At 40.8% G+C, this 18168-nt stretch overlaps 1 protein-coding gene and 1 long non-coding RNA gene across 3 annotated transcripts in view; one reads left to right on the top strand and one right to left on the bottom strand.

Moving 5' to 3' along the window:
* The window catches only part of LOC124873943 (ephrin-A2-like), a 147378-nt gene that overhangs the window by 66377 nt on the left and 62833 nt on the right, over nucleotides 1-18168 (bottom strand). The gene's annotated exons all lie outside the window — the stretch shown is intronic.
* Nucleotides 5896-14979, top strand: LOC124873944. Of its 2 annotated transcripts, none has more exons than XR_007039671.1 (5): nucleotides 5896-5952; nucleotides 10289-10421; nucleotides 12574-12670; nucleotides 14485-14624; nucleotides 14692-14979. It is a non-coding gene; the product is annotated as an uncharacterized LOC124873944 (long non-coding RNA). The 2 variants fall into 2 exon arrangements; XR_007039672.1 differs by lacking the exon at nucleotides 5896-5952 and adding an exon at nucleotides 9506-9674.

Here is an 18168-nt window from a genome sequence, read left to right as displayed (position 1 = left end):
TTTTGAATGGAATTGCTGAAATAAATTTTTTCATGATATTCTAATTTTATGACCAGCACCTGTATATCAAACATTGTTAAAACGATTATAAATCCTGGAATTCTCAAAGATCTTAGAGAGCCATTAAAATCAGACAGGTGTTCCTTAACATTATGACATCCTATTTGAATTTCTTCACTTTTATACTGTTCTGTCTCGCCAAGTCCGCCACCTCTCAGCAGCAGCTCTGATCTCCACATGCCTGTTATTGCATCTGCAACCTCCAACTTCTGACCTCACAACTTTATTGGTCTGGATTCCTTCACAGAAGCATCTCGGGCTCTGATGGGCTGTTTCTGGTCAGGTCAATGTTTAATAAACTGACTGTGAGTCAGGATTTAACGCTCCGATACAACCAGCGCTCCACCGCTTCCTTAATCCAACAGGAAATGGATTTTCTTCCTTATTAGGGCGTTGTAGGCGGCGCATGAAGATTGTTGATAAGAGGAGGAGGGAGGGCCTATAGGGCAGCTCTGAATCAGCTGATCATTGCTGTACCCCAGACTAACTTCCCAAACTGCATTGAAAAACTCAGAGAAGACATGCAGATTTATTCACGCTAGTTTCTGAAATCCTGCATGTCTGGAGTCTAAATGATATGAGATATAAATGAATCTAGAAGAAATTTCAGTTTCACTTCCTGATAATGTATCCAGCTGCAGCCTCACAGGAAATGCATCATCATTCATATGCATCATAAGCTATGGACTCTGCTCTGTCTAAAGATCTAAGCTGCAGATGATAATCACAGTCCCCACAGTGTTCCAATCCCCTCCTTTTACTAATGCCACTCACATAATTACTGACTACATGGTGGAGCAGTTGGTAGCACTATTGCCTTGCACCAAGAAGGTCCTGGGTTTGAATCCCAGCCTTGGGTCTTTCTGCATGGAGTTTACATGTTCTCCATGTGCATGCATGGGTTCTCTCTGGGTACTCCAGCTTCCTCGCACAGTCCAAAAACATGACTGTTAGATTAATTGGTATTTCTAAATTGTCTCTAGGTATGTGTGTGTGCATGGTTGGCTGTCCTGTATCTCTGTGTGGCCATCCAGGGTGTATCCTGCATCTGACCTAATGACTGCTGGAGAAAGCACCAGCCCACCCAGCAACCGTGCAAGAATAAGCAGGGATGGATGGATGATTACTAACAGATTGTCTAAAAGTCCGCATCTGTTACAAAAACAAAAATATAGGAGGAAAAAAAATCCCCAAAATGCTGCTCCAACATCCAGTAGATTTTAGAGCAACATTTCCTGAGACCACATCGGAGACATTTTCCAGACACAACCAGGCATTTTGCACAGAGACAACAGAAAACCACGTTCTACACATATTTCAAATGTTGGCTGAGGAAGAGGAGGAAAGGACCATCAGACAGGCACTTCTGACCAGACCCTGATACAGAAGATTGGGGAATTTAAAAAACTGGGATGACAGCGAGCCTGTATTGTTTGCGGCCTGAAATTCTTCATCACGCAGTTGGAGAAAGGAACTGAGACATTATAAGTTGAGAGAAACTTTGCTAAAATAAGTATTTGGAACTTGTTGCAGCCTGAATTGCAGGAACTTGTGTTTTAACCTAAATCAGTTTGACAGAGCAGAAAAGCTGCACTGATTACATATGTGCACTTTCCCATGCACACTTATCATGGAGAAGTTTATTTAAACTCATTCAGACTATAAACCAGACCTAATGAACTCACCGAAGGATCCAAGCAGACCATAACTGCCCAGTGTGGTAAAACAGAGGACACCCCTGGGGTCCTGAAACAAACAGGCAAGGAAAAGGTTTTTTCCTCTAAATCCTGAGATTTGTGCGATCAACATTTTTCATTTGCTGTTATTTGAAAGCCAGAAATTCACCTGCAGAGCACCTTTTGGTGAAATTTAAATGTCACAGTACCTGAAAGAACTGCAGATTTCTTTGGTGGAAATATTTAACTAATCCCTCATATCTCAATAATAACACACACATATACACACATATGTCTGTATGTATATATGTATATAGATATATATATATATATATAATGATAAACCATTTTCTGATGCATAACTTTTCATCTTCAGTTTCCGTCTTTTCTTTTGAACAAAAAAGTTATTGTTCTCTGCTTTTTGGTCAAGTTTTGATTTCATTTAAATTAAAAATTTGACAGTTCGGTTGTTCCCTGTAAATGGTAAGCGATTTATTGTTCGTCTTGTCCTAATGCATGCGGAGGTTTTTTATGTCTGTGCACCACCTGTGTAAAATCTCCTAGTCCATTAAATCAAACGCACCGATCTCCTTGGCAACCGCTCTGTGTTTGAGGTAAGCACGCATGCGCTCTCGTGTAGTATACGTGAAAACTCTGTTCATAAGCGGTGTTTTCGAGCTGTACTGTGTTGCTGTAATTCAGCAAAGTAACATGAACCACAACTAGTTTCTCTCCCTTTGCTTTTAACTGGGGTATTTAGCAGCGAGCAGACAGACATTAAACGTAGCGGTGCTCGTTTTAAAGGCTGGCCGTTCACAAAAACCTCGAGCTCCAAGGAGAGAGAAGCAATGCAAGAGCATTGAGGCTCCAGTATAGCAGAACAGTTCAAAAACGATTTGGAATGAGGGGAAAAAAACTAGATTTATGTTTTAGACTGCCTATTGGTAGCGGATCTGATATTCTTTGTGTGCTCATGAATTTTTGCAGCCGTAACTGGTTCTGGATGACAGCAGACAGCCGTTCTTTCCTCTTCCCGGTACTACGTACCGGCGCAGAATCTTTTAGTGGTACGCAGTACCGGACCGGCTCACTTTCACCCCTGCCATTTAGAGAGACGAGGACTTCTCCTTGAACCCTTCTTGTTTAGTTTTCTCTAATCCCCCTGTCCTGAACGTTAACATTTACCATCCTAGCTCAACCCAGTAGAGTCTGACAGGAAGCTTGTGGGTGTTTATAATTTCTCTGCGAGGTGCTCGCCCCGACCTTTGGCTGAATTTGCCAGGGGATTCCCTCCTGGAAGATTAGCAGCTGTCTGAAGTGTTTTTCTTTTTGCAGAGTGATGGACTTCAGATAATTTGGATGTTATAACTTCTCCCAGATTGATAGGCAGTACAAGATGCTTCTCTAAAGTTGTTGAACAGTTAATTAATGCATAGGATCAGCAGCAACAGGCTGCTATTGTCACTCCTTAATACTACAGAAGCAAGGATAGTACTTAGTTTTTCATACAGTTTCCATTGTTGCTATGTTTTTGTTTGTGTGAGTAGAATCTGTGTTTTTTGTAAACTTAAAGTTGGATTTAAATTTTAAAACCAGGTACAGACAATTTCTTTATGTCCTCATTCATAAAACCCTAGAATTAGAAAAGGTTGTACTTTCCACTTTAAACAAAACTTTCACATACTGTTTTGACTGTAAATAAATTAATATAAAACCTTCTCCAAAGCAAGTTGCAGCATAAAGAAAAGGTCCTGGGAAGAAAATACTAAGGTTTCATTGTTGGAGCCAAAGGTTGCTTCAGTTTCAGACTGAAATCGAGTCTTGGAGTAAAAACAGTTTGTGGGTTCAGGTTCTCAGATGATGACAGGCTAACTGAAAGCTTCTGTCATATCTCACAGTAAAATCCTCTGCAGTTAAACCTGATATCACAAGTTCACAACTCGGGTTTGCACGATAAATTCAAATGACATAGAACCAGAGACGGAAGACGCAGCTGAACAGAGCTTCATCCCTGCTGACCAAAGAGAAACATGGTGCATGTGTACTGGAGAAGAATGGATCACCTAGAGATCACTCCAGAGGAGCAACAGGCAGACAGGAAGCAGCAGAAACACCAGAAAAGGCAGCAGTAAAAGAAGATGAAGCAGTGTTAATGCAAATAATTCAGTATTTATTAGATAATCATTAACTTTAGGAACACTCTGTGCTAACTAGCAACAGTTCATAACCCCTGCAACCTGCAGGGGGTATTAATTGGCTTATGAAGCTCCAGGAGACACTCCAATAAACCACAGTGATGAAGACGCCGTGATCAGAACCAGATGTAAACAGCTGGCTTCCTTAGCCCCACCCCCTTGCCTTCTGATTGGACAGTTCAACTCTTCCTCTGTTCTCATCGGATGCTTTTACCCCATCAGACCAAGCCTGTCTGATCCTTCACATCTTTAATATGTGAAATGAGAAACGGCTGTCCACACCGCGACATGCAGAGACGCGGCTGAAACGACCATTTAACGAATCAAAGTGTCTTTACTCTGAAATCAGGCAATGAGGCTGCAGAAAAACCTCCGGCACAAAAACTTTGCAGGTTCAACTTTTCAAAAGCAGAACAGACACACAAAATTTTTACATGAAAAATAAAACAGAGGAGGAGATCTGAGAAAGTTGCTCAGAAGTTTGATGCTCTGACAATCTGTGTTAACGAAGTGCAAGAAGGGATTTCAAATAAATGATTCCAAGTATCAACCCTGACTCAGGTACATCATATCAACCTTATTAAAAATGTGTTTAGATCGATCCGGATAAATTCGGATTTTTATCCATGTTGAGAAATGATTTTTCATGTTTTCCAGCCTGTCTCAGGGATATTTTTCATCCTCTGATGAGTTAAAAACTGAACAAAAACAGCATCTTGATTTTAAATCAAACTCATTCAGGTCCATCTAAATTCTTGTTTTTCCAAAGCCGCTCTTATTTCCTGCATCAGTATTTTCTCTAAAGAGGTGAAAATCTCTTTAGTTGCAACCTGAAAACACACGTGGGATTTGCCAATTGTTGTGCTCAGCGACCAGGTTAAGTACGATTAGCAAACACAGCAAATGAATTATGTCTCTCTAATCGATGCAGTGAAGGATCATGTTCACTTATAGCAATTGTACTGTGGTGTGTCTGGTACCACAGAAATCAGCCAGAAGAGCAACAAACTGTTCAATTCCTGCAGTTTTTCCCCGTGTTTTTTATGTCCGACATCCAAACTGAAACTGTACATTTCACAACTGTACACATTTCTTTGTCCCACTAAGAAATGTGTAATTTTCAGTATATATATATAAACCCTCTGATGTTGCTAGAGGCTGTTGGGGACCAACTGACTGCTGTTCCTCTGCTTTTTGGCAATTATAGTTGCCATTAATGTTCTCTTCTTGCTTTTCATTCCATAGAAAGTACTCCTGGTCCAAGACTTCTGTGTCTGCTTCAAACCATCTCAACTGCTAACCTCCATGGTGTCAGGCCTGGCTCTGGTTATGCTGGAGGTTTCGTCCTGTTGCTTACCTTTTAAAAATATGCAGATTTAGTGTTAAACGTCAGATTCAGTGGAACTGTAATTAGATCTGTGTGGGAAGAAACATGTGCCATCAGAAACTGAATTTGAATTGCTCTGACTGAATTTGTATTTGTTTTTGAAATTAAATGCATTGGTTTGAAAAACGAGTTTCATTAAACTGAAACTGAATTTTATGGTTTGAAACTGAATTCATTGCTTTTAAATTTAATTTTGTTGTATTAAAAATTCCGTTTGCCTACTTTCACTTTCAGGTCTGTAATACAATTTCAGTTCCAAAATTCAGTTGTTTGTGTCAATCATCCGGGTCCTTGAAACCACAGATTAATCAGACACAGATTCACCGATTTACGTTTCACATCAGGTTCAACTTCCTTTACGGCATGTTGAGCTGCAGCAGTGCAGCTACATGAGCTTGATGTCAATCATCAAGTCAAATAAACGTCTATAAGAAGTCATGTAAACAAATGATGGTCAAACAGCAACACTTATGCTTCCTGTAGCTATTAGCTAAACATGCCAGATTAGCATAGTGCCGCCGGTGTTACGTCGGTTTGCGTTTCTCTTGCCCTTACCTCAGTGTAACTTCTGTTGCCTAGCAACTGCGTTAGCGTGAAGCGCAGAGCTGTGAAGCCGAACAAATGGAGCCTGAAGGTTAATAATGTTGTCTCTACTGTAAATGACTACACGGTTTTTATTTACCCTTTTATATATTGCTGATGGATTATAATGCTGTTTTGTTTTAAAATGTTATTGTTTTATGATCTTGTTCATTAATCAGCCATTTAAAATGTTGAAAATATTTTGTGTTCATAGATATAAAAATCTAACACTAGATAAAATACATTGATGACAAATACTATTTGTTTAATTTATTTCTAAAGCTTTAAACAACTTAAACACTAACATATTAACTTTAACAAAGTTTAAATCAGTTTATTTGCAGAGCATAATTATTATTATTATTATTATAATAAATAAACCAAAATATTTTAGATTTCATCTGACTGAATTATATGTGTTTAACTTCCATCCATTGGGGAAACCCAGCGGGATTTTGAAAACAATGTGCCGGGAGTCAGCTGTTCTCTGGGGGTTTAGCGCACCTCAACCACCCGGTCAGCTGACAGCTGGCGAGGCGAGCGGCTGATGGGCAGCGGACGAACATATCGGCACATTTGTGTAATAAAGCGATATCTTGATAAACTGATCAGATATTTTAGGTTTACATAACTAGATTCTAGTCTAAAAATATTGTAAAAGTTTGCTCAAGGTGGCAGCAGGTTGGAGTAGCTCTGTTACTTTTGATTCTGATTTATTCTTTTTTGGGAACTATTCCTCTTGTGGTGGCTACAGTTGATTTTTTTTGGAAGACTGTCCACTCCGGTGTTGGATGCTGTGCAGCTTGGAGGATTTTTCTTAATACTTTCTATTTTTGGACATTTGTTATGATGCATTGCCATGGCAATGGGGTTGTTTCTTATAACCAGGAGCAGCTGATTAATATCTCAAAAGCTCAAATAATACTTCAACTACAACCCCAAATCCCTTGCAGTACTTGTGGACAAAAGATGGTCATCCAGGACATGTTACTGTGAAGTGTCAACTCTGCAGTCCAGATATTGAACTGTTGGCAGTAAGTTTTCGTCCATATTATTTACCCAGAGAGTTCACCAGTGTTATTTTGGCAACAGTTTACGTACAAACTGTTGAAACGTTGGAAGTGTAGCAGAGAGTGAAGCATGGTTAAAATCACCAGAAATTGCCACAAAAGCATTGGAGTTTTGTGTTTGTAGTTTAGTCAGCTGCTCTACCAGAGAAAACAAAACGTTGGATTTGTTTTATGCAAATGTCAAGGACTCATACATCTCTACAGCAAGACCTCCTCTAGGCAAATCAGATCATAATCTTGTTTTTCTCTGCTCGAAATATAAGCCCCTTGTTCAGAGGCAACCTGTAATAAAGAGGACTGTGAGAAAATGGTCACAGGAAGCTGAAGAAGCTCTGCAAAGTTGCTTTGAGGCTACAGACTGGGACGCACTGTACCAGCCACATGGAGAGGACATCAATGCCATGACTGAGTGTGTATATAAACGTCTGTGTGGATAACATCATCCCCACCAGAACTGTGAGATGCTTCCCCAATAACAAACCTTGGATCACCAGTGACCTGAAGGACCTGCTTAACAAGAAAAAAAGAGCCTTCAGAGAGGGAGACAGAGAATTATTGAGGAGTATACAGAAGCAACTTAAAGTCAAGATAAGAGACAGCAAGGAGGTGTACAAGAAGAAGTTGGAGAGCAGGCTCCAGCAAAACAATATCAGAGATGTGTGGACAGGGATGAAGAAGATCACAGGCTTCAAGCAGAAGGATGATCAGACCGATGGAGGTCTGGACAGAGCCAATGAACTGAACACATTCTTCAATAGGTTCAGTTCAGAAACAAGCTCAGCATCCTCCTCTCCTGCTCACAGCCAAACCGACATTCCACCTTCCTTTGACCCACAGCTGTCCAGTAACACCTCACATTTTTTATCTTCCACCTCAGCCCTAGACCCTTCTACATGTTTGGCTTCAACCATATCAGAAGATGCTGATGCTTCCCCCTTCCACCTGTGTGTCTCAAGAAGTCAGGTGAAGAAGCAACTGGAGAGACTGAATCGGAATAAGGCTGCAGGTCCAGATCATGTCAGCCCTAGAGTCCTGAAGGCCTGTGCAGAGCAGCTCTGTGGGATTCTGCAGCACCTCTTCAACCTTAGCCTGGCCCAGAAGAAGGTTCCGGTGTTGTGGAAGACCTCCTGTCTTGTTCCGGTACCAAAGAAAACTCACCCATCAGTCCTCAATGACTATAGACCTGTTGCCCTGACATCTCACATCATGAAGGTCCTAAAGAGACTCCTGTTGGCCCACCTGAGTAAGCAAACAGTAAACCATCAGGATCTCCTTCAGTTTGCTTATCGCTGTGGAGTTGGAGTTGAAGATGCCATCATACACCTGCTTCAACAAACCCACTGTCATCTGGATAAAGCCAGCAGCACTGTGAGGATCATGTTCTTTGATTTCTTCTGAACATTTAATACAATCCAACCTGATTTGCTTTGTCAGAAACTCCAGAAGACTCAGTTGGAGGCCTCAACAATCTCCTGGATCAAAGACTACCTGACAAACAGACCACAGTTTGTGAGACTGAAGGGTTGTGAGTCTAACCAGGTAGTCAGCAGCACAGGAGCACCACAGGGCACTGTACTCTCACCATTCCTTTACACTCTGTACACCTCAGACTTCCAGTACAAGACAGACTCCTGTCATCTGCAGAAATACTCAGATGATTCTGCAGTCGTGGGGTGGATCAGAGATGGACAAGAAGCTGAGTACAGGAAGGTGGTGGACCGCTTTGTGGCATGTTGTGGAAACAATCATCTCATTTTGAACATGACTAAAACAAAGGAGATGATTGTAGATTTTAAGAGAAACAGGAATAAGTCAAACACTATTTCCATCATGGGAGAAGAAGTGGAGGTGGTGGAGGAGTATAAATAAATACCTCGTGTTCACCTGGACAACAGACTAGAGTGGAGATGCAACTGTGAAGCCATCTACAAGAAGGGACAGAGCAGACTGTACTTCTTGAGGAAGCTTAGGTCCTTTGGTGTTTGCAGCAAGATGCTGCATATCTTCTATAAGTCTGTTGTGGAGAGTCTGATCTCTTCTGCCATCATCTCCTGGGGAAGCAGCATCAGAACCAGGGACTTAAAAAAAGCTCAACAAGCTGATAAAAAAGGCTGGCTCTGTTCTGGGGACTCCTCTGGAACCTCTGGAGATCATTGTGGAAAGACGGATTCTTCATAAAATGAAGAACATTATGGAGAACCCTGAGCATCCTCTTCATCAGACTGTCCTACAATAACAGAGTGTCTTCAGTCAGAGGCTTCTTCAGATCTGCTGTAAGACGGAGCGCTACAGGAGATCCTTCCTGCCCACAGCCATCAGCATCTACAACGGCTCTTTGAGGAAACCTTCATAATATGAGCTATAACAACATTTAATTTCCCTTTGGGATTAATAGTATCAAAAGTATTTTTGAATTGAATTGAATATCCAATTTTATTCACAACTTTTCTCTCTCCTCCAGCCTTTGCTACTTCCGTTGAACAATTTACTTTGACCCGCAATGAATCATGGGATAGGGTGGGACACGGAGGATACACGGGACCCATCCTTCAAATCTGGGGATAAGAAGGACGCATTTGTTGAAACCTTGGAGATTGGACAGCATTCGTCACCTCATCCAGGACGTTATCGGCCTACAAATGCGTCCTTCGATGATGCAGTCCTGAATCTGGACCCAGCGATAGTGAATGACATCCGTGGATCAGTAAATCTGTGTTTGATTAATCTCTGGCTTCAAGGACCCGGATGTGTGACACAAAAAAACTGAATTTGGGAACTGAAATTGAATTTTAGACCTGAAAGTGAAAGTAATCAAACTGAATTTTCAATACAAGCAAAGCAATTATCAAAGCAAACAAATTCAGTTTTAAACCGTTATATTCAGTTTTAGTTTAGTGAAATTCATTTTCAAACCAATGCATTTAATTTCAAATTACACAAATACAAATTCAGTTTATGATGGCACAAGTTTCCTCCCATAGATCTGAATCAGTCTAAATGATTGTACTGTATTGGAATGGCTTGAATTATTTTAAACTGAATGATGAAAGAATTTGGACCTGCATAACTGAAAATGAACTAGAACTGTACATTTTGTAAAGTGGAATGACATTTACTGTGACTTTGTGCTTTAAAATCACAGTTTTTCTTTTAAAACTGTGGCTTTTAATCACATTTATTTTCTGTGTAAGATTTTTTTCACATACTCAGGAAATTTCCTCTTTTCCGTCTTTATTTCCTGCTTTAGGTTCTGTTTCATTTATAACTTGGCTTTGTTGGTTTCTTAGTTTTTCCTTCTCTCCCTGTTCGTCTTCTCAGCCTTGTTTCTCTTGTTGGTTTACCTTGAAGCAGCTGATCCTCTGAGCCTCCCACTCGGACCATAACTCATTGCATGAAGTCTGATGTGACGGATCATTTCCTGTTTGGGAGGGGTCAAAGGTTTCATCCCGAGGTAAAAACTTATCCTTCAGCCGTAAATTCAGAGCCTGTTTAACCCATAATGCATTGCTTCCTGTAGCCGTCTCAAAGCCAGCAGCCGCACGGTGGTCCAGCATCAGGTCGACACGGGACTCCATGTTCTCATGCATTCATTTCCAGACGTGACGTTAAATCAAAGCGTGTGATATTTTTTAGCAGAACTCTCATCATCATCTTCTGTTACATCGTCAGCAGCTGCAGAGACTCCTGAGCTGGTCTAGTTGTTGAATCTTCTGGTTTGGATAGTCCACGAGGTCTGCTGTTGCTATAAGATTCAAAGCAGAAATGACCTCTGACCTCTGGAGCTCAGACTCCAACACAAACACCACATTGAGAACTAAAGATGAAGAAATCTCAGGCATGAAACGGGGGGAACAGAAACCAGACCACCGCAGGGATTATGTTAGGAGCCGATTTTCTCCAAACAGCTCCTGGTCCTCACCCAGATGAGGTGAGATCAGAAAACAGGAGGCATCAAGTCATCAAGCTAATGAAACAATTAAAGAAACAAAATAAGAATTAATACCTCGCCTCCACACTTACTGACCCCTCGGGGTCAGTAAGTGTGTGGGAAGTGTGTGAAAAGCTCTTAATTTAATTTATTTAATCACACACTTAAAAATGAACAGAAATCGACTGAATACATTCAGTTAGTGGGAAAGAATCCAGTGTTAAGAAGATGCCATGCATTTAAACAAGGTTCCCAAGGGCACTGGAGGAGAAAACAGCCCACAGCACCACACATCCTCCATCGTATTTAGTTTCCTATTAGACCGGTGATTCTCAAAATGTAAGACCACAATAATGAGGTGCTAGAACCTTCCTGATGTCAATTAAATATTTACAACATTTATTGGTAAGCGGAGCTCATGTGTAGTCTTCCGATGTTGCGACCTAGACTTGTATTTTGGTTACATGCGACAAGTTTCCCCCGGTGACGGGATAAGGAGTGGATTGGAGCTCTGCTGGTGCTGGGAGGCTCTCATCACAAGGCGAATGTTTCCATCCGCCACCAAATGTGGATCACCTCTGATGTCCTGTTTTGCCAGGTACAAATCCAGAGGTGGAGGACCTATCTGAGTAAAGACGAGGGTGCAGCACTGCTGGACCCAGTATAAATGACAGAAACAGGAGCAGTAGAGACATAAGGACAGACACCAACTGTTAAAAGCATGACCTGATATTTCTGCCAAATGACTGCACTAAACTCTGCAACTATAAAATATAGAGTATTATTTATTTAAAAAGGTTCTTTGCAAAAATTAACACTTAATTTTTATGGCTTTTAACTTGTCTTTAGTTCTGAATAACTGAAGGCTGATTTGGCTCTCCATTTTATTTTATATCTTTATAGTTTTGCTTCTTTATTCAAAAATAAAACAGTCCAAGGACAAAAGAAGGTAAGAACTAATTTAAATTTTTTGAGAAAACAAAAGACATCGGAAATTCAAAATAATATACATTTTTTGGTGTTTTTTGTTTGACTAAAATAAAAATGCATCCATATTTTATTCCAATATTATTGCAGGAATATGAAAATGTTATTAATTTTAGACGTTATTCCATAAAAGTTGTTTTTTGGAAAACCGAGTCGATGTTAGTGGAGGAATTATGCAGAGGCATCAGTTATCCCTTACGTGCACATCATGAAAATATTCATTAAAAAATGTTTAAATCAACAATCATCACTTCTAAAATTTCAGGTTGGAAATTTACAACATGGGCTCACAGCAGCATTCTGGGAAATGCGTTGGTCTGAGTTCGAACTCGGCTTTCCCGACTCAGCCTCGGCGTTCCCGTTGAGCTCTCTAATATCTGCGAGTTCATCAGCGACCCGCAGCGGCCTGTTTGTCGGAAACCGGCCCGTATAAATCTACCTTCTTACCACAGCGGGCCCTCCCAGCAGCCAATCAGAGAGCAGGGAGGGGGCGGCATGGGAGCGAATTAATCAAGACGACTGGCGCGTTGGGAGGTGGACGAGGACACGCAGAGGACTGGCAGAACACAAACAGAAAAATTCAGGTTTTTTAGATGTTTTCCCTTTAGAAGCACGCTCTGTGATGCATCCTAATCACACTGCTGGCGATGATCCAGTTCACCCGCTTGATCCTCTGATTTCTTGACAGAAATCATCAGAGGTGAGGCTGGTGTACAGCGAGACAGTGAAGAGGTCAGAGCTTTGACAGCTGCAGCAGGAACCCAGCTGCTCTAACCGCCACAAAGGTTTGTAATGCCACTGATTGCTGTAATTAATTAACTATGTGTTTTCTAACCAAACACTGATCGCTCTGCCCTGCTGGTCACCTCCTGCTGGGATCAAACAGTCAAACAGGGGTGGAGGTGATTAATATGGGACTAATTAAGATGACCTGATGGGAGGACAGGGGCTCCTGGAGGGCAGAGGACAGAAAATGATGCCCTTGTTTCACTTGGGCAGATGTAACTGTGTACCGCAAATCCACATATCTACTGATCTAAAAGAAATTCACACATTAGAAAGTCAATAACAGTTGCTATTTGTGGGTGTTTAACCGAAGCAGAGAAGCAATGTCAGAGGTGTGGCCGTTTTTTTCACGGTGTCAAAAGGTTAAATAAATACATATTATATATCGGTAAATATTGGTTATCGGCCATAACAGCAATATTTATATCGGATATCAATAAGGGCCCAGATTTTCATATTGGTGCATCTATAGTTGAAATGTTTTCAACAGGAAAACACTGAAGAAAGCAGCTACAGCCAAAGAAAGCAAGGAAGCTCCACTGAGAATCGTCAGGAATGCGTGGAATAGACTTAACCAGCTACAATCTTCAAGAGGTGAATGGTTCTCCTCCAGAGGAACTGAAAAATATACAAGCATCAGGTCCTAATTCCTGCCAGAAAAGGACTTCTATCAAACAAATGTGTGGAAATACTTCAGCAAAGTTAACACCAGAGAAAGTCTGGATCAGACACCATTCCAAGTCACCTTTTTGAACCCTGCAGTTCTGGAGATCAGGAAATGTCTTCACAAACATCTTCAAACTTCCCTTGCTCGCATCAAGACTTCCCACATGCATTTAGAGCACCATCACCCTCATACTCCAAAAAATAACTGAAAGAAGCTGCTTGTTGCTTTCACCTCCATAGCATAACATTCTTTAAGTGGATGTCAAAGCCCATATCACAACATCTCTACCAGCTACAATGGACCCACGGCAGTTTGCTTGATGGCCAAATGGACCCACAGGTGATCAACCTGAACATGTGGATGATGTTTGCTGACCTCAGCTCTGATTATAAAACCAGAACTCGTTTCACACTCATCATGAAGCTCCAGGACCTGCATATCAGTGCTTCTCTATGCAACTGCACCCTCAGGTTCTTCACAGGAGGACCTCAGGTGATACAGATCAGTACAAATTATGTAAACAACAGTGGTGTCCCTCAGGGATGTGTGCCTGGTCCCATAATTGTATAGCCAAATACAAATCTAAACTCCTCTTTGAATTTGAAGATGATGTCATCTTCTTCAGCTTCAGTTTAGATAGTAATGAGTCCCAATGAGAAGAGATGAGAGTCCAGTTGTCATGGCGATAGCACAACCTGTGGCTCAACATTAGGGAGACCAAGGAGCTCATTATGGATGACAGAATCCAGTCCAAGGACTGGCTGCAGCGCATAAAGGATGTTACAGATGTTCAGTTGTTGTTTAATCAGAACATCTGTAACATCCTTTATGCGCTGCAGCCACTTCATTGTAAGACACTATTATTATTTTGTCTGTTTAATTAAAAATACTTTTGTTTTACTCTGATCTATCTGAATTTTAAAACTTCCAACAAGAACCTTAATCTGTTGGAATCCTTAGTTAAAAGGTTCTGGACTCTGGCTGTATTTGGTCCAAAGTCCCTCTTACAATGATCCCCAAATTAATTACCTGAAGCAGAAAATAAAGATGATTTGTTTTTCATGAACACATTCAGGAGGATCAGGTCACTTCTCTCTCTGCTTTGTAAAATTGTATTATTTATTACAGCAATTTTTTGCTCTTCAGCTATACTTTTTAAAGCTACATAAACATTTGTTGGATTCTCACGATCCTGCCTTTGAAAACCTCTCCGACCTCCATCTGAACCACAGAGCTCTTCACATGAAAACAACAAGAACCGGCTGAGGACAGCAGACAGGATGAAGGTGTGTTTCCTGCAGGGTTTGGTTCAGGGGCTGTTCTTTAAGTGAAAACTAAAAATGGGCTCTGCAGGTGCTACTTCCGTCAGAAACCCACGTCGTCACTGGAGAACGGAGTGACAGGGGGCCTGTTTATGTATTCATTGAAGACCGAAATGATTTTCTTTGACATGACAGCATGACTCCACCCACGTCTTCGTGAGGTGACACATGATGCGATCTGGAGCTGATGTGAGGATAAAAAACATCTGCAGCTGCATGCAGGGATTTTAGGCTGCAGGTTCTGATCGGTTCTGAAGATGCATTCAGCTTAATTTCAGCCGCTGTTCTGTCGGAGCGGCTGGGCCAGTAAAGACTAAATAAAACCCCTCTGTTGTGTACATCTACATGATGCATTAATGATGGACGAACTATTAGATTTTAAAGAGTAATTAAGCCAAGTATGATGATCCGATTGAATGAACTCCTGATCAAAATCTTAGCAATGAAAAAAAGACAAGTACGATCATAACCAAGCTGTAAGCACAGCTTCCAAATGCAAAAACGACAAAGAGAAGCAAAAGAAAAAACACCTGGAGTTGATCAATTGTAAGACTGCAGTTCAACAGGATGTCCATCAGCTGATCAAAAGTTTAAGATCACAGCTTTAGAAGGTAAAAACTTTTCAAAAATCTGGCTTTTATGTTAGTTTCTGGCAGGCAGTCACGCAGTTAAGACTCCCTGATGGCAACAACTGAAAGGTTTTACATCTTTATACATAGAAATATTGTTGCAGGGTAGCAAGGCCTCTCAATACATCACTGCAGAGGTTGGACGCAGTAAAACTAACATTTTCAAATTCCTTAAAAGATCCTGAGGTAAATAAATACAAAAAATTAAATATATCACAGAGTCAACTCATGGAGCAACGTTCCCATCAGTCTTCTGGAAATCCTCACATCAAGCATGTCTTAAATCTTTAAATGATCAAGACGAACAATCAGGCTAACCACTACTGACTATTTTGGTTTAATTTGGTTTTGGGTGTTTTGTGGCTATTGGTCCAACCCTTTTGATAAGCTGATGTTTGTGATTGAATACAATAGCAAAACGTAATTTAAACGCATTTACTCAATGCTTTCTGGAAGACACTCATTTTCTAGAACTCACTCAGCAACACTTTCTGGAACTCACTCATTGCTTTGCAGAATTTATTTGTTGCTTCCAGAACCCACTCCACACTTTCTGGAACTTTTTTGGACCCACTCAGAGCTTTCCAGAATTCATTCTTTGCTTTCTAGAATCTACTCAATGGTTTCCGGAACCCACTCGAAACGTTCTGGAAGTATCGTAGAACTTCCAGGAACTCATTTAATGCTTTCTGAAATGCAATCGTTGCTTTCCAGAAGTCATTCAGAAATTACAGGTTACTTTCTGGCAGCTTACAGGGTACGTTTAAACAACCTACAGGTTGTTTTTTAGAGCTTAAAGGTTATTTTCCAGAATATCATCTGCAGTTTCCGGTGTAAATGAGCTGTATCATCTATTGCAACCTAAAATTTGTCCTTCCTCTAAGCAAAGGTGACCATTTCGGGAAAATGCTCCTTTCAATGACACAGATCCTAAGAAACATGTATCTTTTCTCACTAATTTTAGCTAACATACCAAATGTATGCAGGAGTTTTAGACACCTCCAGCCAATGAAGCCCTTATAATCCTCAGCTTAAGTTTAAGATCCAGTCAGATCAGTGAAATCTGCTGCATTTCCACCACAAGCACCAGAGTAAAAGTCAAGGTCCTCCCAGAATGCCGCCTCCTGCTGCAGCAATCGGCTCTGAGAAAGAAAAGGGAGGAGGAGGATGGCTGGGATGCTGTTTTGATATTGATGTGGATCACAGGAGCCCCATTCCTATTCATGGAAAAGGATAAAACATGCATTGATGGCTACTTAAAGAAACACACACACTCAGAAACTGCAAATGACTGCGGTCACACATATTCCTCTCAGGGCAATAAACCGTGATTTACAAGAGGAAGGTCAGACTTTTAAAATGGATCTTCATCAGGCCCTAATAGGGACTCTATGAATTTCACATCAACAGAACCACAAACCAGCAAACAAGGCCAGAACCCTGACATCCTACTGCTGCATTCTGGGTTGGGTCTTTCTGGATGCTTCTAGATCAAACTGAACGGATTTTAATGCAAATAAAATATTGGTGAAGAAGTCTGTTTCAGTATGATGTTTTTAGATCACGCCTGGAGGGCAGAGAACAGAAAATGATCACGCCTGGTCAAACTTTCCAATAAAATTAATGAACACGAACCAGGATGTACAGTGACAGCTTCTCCCTGAAGAGGAAGGCAGCTTTCATTAATACACCTGTGCATTTCCTGCAACTGTATGTCATCATGGCAGCCCCATTCCCAAAGAGACTGCTCGTAACTTTGCCTTTTCCAACAATTCCAGCTGTGAAACTCTTCCAAATATGGTCCCACACTAACCAATGATAGAATATTTAAAATAAAACCAAAAACGTCTGAGCTTTACTTAAACTTTGCAGGTTATTTTTCCAGGACACAACAGGGAAACGGGAGCAGATTTTTGGGAAAATATGCAGCCTTTTTCCAAGGACAGAAGCTGAGCTGTCACATTATCCCTGACAGTTCCACCAAAATGGGAGGAATGAAGGAATGAATTTTCCACACCTGGTCATTACTCCACAAGCAGGGCACTACAGCTCCCAGCATGCCTCAGGGCTCTTCAGAACGTTTCTTGGTCCTAATCATCAAAGGACCCAGAAAAGATGTCACCTGACAGCATCCTGCAGGAACCCTGAGCCGGTGGATCCGAGGAACAGTCACGGCACCGGAAAAGGAGGTTTATCGGATCAGCCATTCTCCCTACCAGTACCGGTTGGTGCAGGAAGTAGACAGGTCCAAGAAAAGTTTGCACTTTATGGTTCCATGAAGGAACATGTAGGAGTTCAATGCGATTAGAATTTTATAAGAATAATGAAAAGATATATTTTCACAAGATATGAAAAATTTATTTCAAGGATGATGTTCATTAAAACACAGACTTTATACACTTTATCAGGTTCCTGAAAATAGCCCATCACAGAGCCGTATGAAGTAGCCAATCAGAGAGCAGGGACCGCATCAGTTTTATTCTATTCTATTTATTCAATTTTTTTCCCCATTTAATCCCATATTGGTTGTTTTCTTGTTTCTTCTAATATTACTACAAAAAACTATTAAAGTTTTTCTAACTGAGTTGTTTGTAAAAAAAAATTATACATTTGGTGCATTAAGACCTTTTTACCAACATGTCAATTTTTGTAGGCCTTATTAATGAAATTTTATAAAACTACAGTTTTAATTCAGCAGCAGGAAGTGCAATAATTTTAATGATCCACCCCATTGTTGTTGAAGATACTGAACCAAACACACCTGCACATTTACTGGAAAACCAAAATGAACCCTTTCCCTTAGAGTGGTGCAGAAGTTGGTTCTGGTTCTGCGGACTGAATCGATGAGAAGTGAGATTTAGCTCAGCTAATGCTTTGCT

The sequence above is a fragment of the Girardinichthys multiradiatus genome, chromosome 9 (genome assembly GCF_021462225.1).
Source record: "Girardinichthys multiradiatus isolate DD_20200921_A chromosome 9, DD_fGirMul_XY1, whole genome shotgun sequence".
NCBI classification, from domain to species: Eukaryota; Metazoa; Chordata; class Actinopteri; order Cyprinodontiformes; family Goodeidae; genus Girardinichthys; species Girardinichthys multiradiatus.
Note: the sequence above shows the minus strand (reverse complement) of the source record. Positions and strands in the feature narration are given on the sequence as shown.